This window comes from Helianthus annuus, chromosome 12 (assembly GCF_002127325.2).
Source record: "Helianthus annuus cultivar XRQ/B chromosome 12, HanXRQr2.0-SUNRISE, whole genome shotgun sequence".
In the NCBI taxonomy this organism is placed as follows: domain Eukaryota; kingdom Viridiplantae; phylum Streptophyta; class Magnoliopsida; order Asterales; family Asteraceae; genus Helianthus; species Helianthus annuus.
Genome location: NC_035444.2, coordinates 162,454,061 through 162,458,065, shown reverse-complemented (window position 1 = coordinate 162,458,065; position 4,005 = coordinate 162,454,061).

Here is a 4,005-nt window from a genome sequence, read left to right as displayed (position 1 = left end):
ACATCCAAGGGGGAGTTTGTTGGTGCACTGAGTGTCTGCTGACTATGTCTTATCGAGTCTTATGTCTAGATTGGTTAAATTAGAGTTCAAAAGTGATTAGAATAGGGCTTGTATAGGTTTTAGGAAGGCAGTCCGTTTGCAACAGGTCCTGCTCGTTTGAAACACCCTAACCGTTTGAGGAAGCCTGATCGTTTGAGGCGTGTCCGTTTGAACAAGACATGTCAAGTTCAAATGGTAGGGCTGGCACTATAAATAGTGGTGTGTTCATCTCAAACGGACACAATGCATGTATGTGTGTGTGAGCGAAGGTGCTGCCGGATTTCTGTCAAAATCATTGTAAAAGCTCGCAATCAGTAATAGAAAGAAAGATTGAAAGGAACAAGCTGTTTTTCACTTGGTTTACTTTGATTCCGCCTCTGTAAACTAAGATGAACTACCTTAACTGACGTTTAGGGTCAAGGAACCGGTCCAACAGTTAGGGATGAATCCATTGTAGTTTGTTATTCATTGTTAACAATTTTTTTGGCAGTAATACGTGACCAACTAACTGACTAACTATTAAATACAATTACAACTTTAGTCTAGGCGTTTCACAAAATATCCATTTAAGTCCATGTTTTTTATTGTTTTAACCCTTTGACCGTATCAATGTGTTTAACATATATGAGTTCATTCACGCATATATAATTTCAGTACAGTTACAGGTTATATTATTGGTGTTCACTTGCATTGCACATATCACATTACATTTATGATGCACATGTGCATTACATTCATATTCAATGGCATACGTGTAATACAATACGTAGAGCACATAATCACATGTTAACGCTTAACAACCGTAATTGTGGTGCATGTGTTCACTAAAAAATGCATTTAACTCACACGTAAATACCGTACAATACAGTACAATACATTTATATAACAGTTTGGTACATATATCATTATCATATATCATACCCGTGGTGCACGTGTGTAATACATATACACTTAATGACGTGTATTTGTGTATTAATTACGTACCTGTAACAATATTGGCCGTGTTAGATGCTTTCGGCCTTTTCCTTTTATTTTCCTTTCATGTTGTTGGCTGTTTTATAAAATAATAATAATAATAATAATAATAATAATAATAATAATAATAATAATAATAATAATAATAATAATAATAATAATAATAATAATAATAAATAAACTAAAAAAACTAAATAACTAAAATACACGTGTGCATTGGATGCACATTCAACCAGATGTGTAATATAACACATACAACATATAATCACACGGTAACAGATAGAACAGATATATATAGGGGAACACAAAAGTTAGGGATGAATCCACTGTAGTTTGTTATTCAATGTTAATAGTTTTTTTTTGGCAGTAATCCGTGACCAACTAACTGACTAACTATTAACTACAATTATAATTTTAGTCCTGGCGTTTCGCAAAATATCCATTTAAGTCCATGTTTTTTTGTTTATTGTTTTAACCATTTGGCCGTATCAATCTGTTTAATAGGTTTGAGTTTACTCGCGCGTATATACATTTCAGTACAGTTATATGTTATATTATTGGTGTCCACTTGCATTGGACGTATCACATTACATTTATGATGCATGTCACACCCCGACAACATAGGACAACAAACCGTGGATGAAACGTCGGGGAGTGTTGCAAAAGAAGCTATTGTTTCACAACCATGGATACAAAATAGTTTTGTTTTATTAATAAAATTAAACATTACATTGTCTTAACACATAGAACAAACAAGTTTTATATCGTCTATCATAGTTATTATGTCACTAAGGCCTTGTCCAGATCCTATGTGACGCATGCATCCTAGTAATCAAGCATCAATACCTGAAACATATGTAAAAACTTAGTCAACAAAGAAATGCTGGCGAGTACATAGGTTTTATAGGAGTGTCGGATTCATGGCTAGTTTAAATGTTGCAATACTTTATTAAAAACTTTGTTTTGAAAAGAGTATAATATTGCAACTTAATTAACCAACTCAAATCAAGTGGGTTATAGTTTATAAAACCTTGTAGCCATGATTCTTAACCCAAAAACATTTGTTTTAATAAAGCAATTTGAAAAACATCTCGTATTAAATCGTTAATAAAATCTCGTTAATAAAACTCGTATGGTTTATATCATTTTGAAAACCTCGTTTGTGTGATATCGTTCCAAGATCGTTTACCCAAGTGAATTAAATAACGCCACGGTATGTAATATGTTGAAAAAACTTATATATAAGAAGTACCGGTGGCGTATCTACCATGTTTTCTGTAACACCTCGAAATTTTTGCGTCCAATAATGTATTGACACGTGTCATGAGTTTACACGTGGTGCTAAATACTAAATAAAGGACTAAAGTTGACAAACATTGAAAGTATGTAAATTCGAGGGTTAAAACTGTCAACGAGGGATAAATATACTGTACAGTAACCCTGAATGATGCTCGTACCTTCAAACGAATGAATCATGGATAGTACGGAATGAAATATGGAAGAAAGTGAGAGATTACAAACTACAGTGGTTAAATGTGTCAACATGTTTAAGTTATACCTCTGAGTGACCCTTTGACAAACCCGAGACTTTGTAACAGTAAATTACGCTCACTAGAATATACGATATAAATTCCGCAACGTTCCGTTTTAAAACGAGCAAGTTATGATCGAATTCGTATGCGAGGGGTTAAAAGCGTCAAACTTTGAAAGTTGTGACTTTTCGGATAATAATAAATTAACCAAGGGTTAATAAGTTGGGTAAAAGTTCTGAGGCCCTTATTCGTAAATAAACGAGGCCCAAAACGCAAAGTTACCCCTTTGAAACCGAAAGGCCAGTGCAATAATTACAAAAGATTTGAAAATCTTGTAAAATAGGTCTCAGGCGGGCCGCGTTAAAGATACAAGGGATCTTACGCGGGCCGCGCTGACAGTGTAGATATGGGCTCTGACATTAGGATTGAGGCGACCCGCGTAAAGGTTGCATGATCCTTAACGCTGGCCGCGTCAGCCCCCTAGATGCAGAAAAGTCGGACAGGAGCACTGTTTGCTGTTTTAACCGACTTATATGCCAATTATGAGAGCATGGGCGCCCCCTAAACGTCCCCTAGCACTCAGGGACACTTGGTGATCATCCAAGAGCACTTGTAGCACTTGTTGTCAATGATCTAAGGGCTTATGATTGCTATAAAAGGCCACATTGTTGCAACAAGTTCTTCACACCTCAAATCTGCCTTCTTGATCACTTCTGGAGCTCAAGTGCCTTCTTTGCTCATCCCTGGTCGTGCATAGGACTCTTGTAAGTATGCTCCACCCTTTCTTGGTTAAGTTTTGCTTAGATTTAGCTTAAAAGTCAATCCGTTGTAATTAACGATTGACTTAACGATAAATCACAAATGGTTCATTGATTTATCGAATCAAAGGTAGTTATATGTTGGTAATCATGTGGGCATTAAACCCCTAAAAGGGCACCCTCTGATTCCTACTCTAACTAGTCCGAATGTCGAGTCAAACTTGCTTAGAAAAAGTCAACAGAATACTAAATTGCGATTTTATGCATAATCAGTAATATAGATGGCGTGTAACCTGTTTTAACACTCATATAACATGATAATAAGTATATTAACTAGTCTAAGCTTGTTTGATCCGACCATTTACTGTTTTGACCCAGTTCGAACCGAAAGTCGCAAAACTTTGACTTTTGCTTTGACTTCAGTTCTGACCCGTTATGGTATGATTTAGATATGCCTTAGGACTCTCTTAGCACCTGGTTACATGATAGTATAACCCTCTGTGACCGGTTCGTTGTTTGTCCTAGTCTTTAGCACATTTCCGTTAAATGCTTAAAAGTTGACCGTAACGCCCTTTACACTTTAAAACGAGAATTTTGGACATGTGAAAGGACAATAACCTTAGTTACTGATTTCTAAACATGTCCCTAAAATTTCACGTCAATCCGAGGTCTAGAATAGGAGTTATGCTAAATAGCGCAAT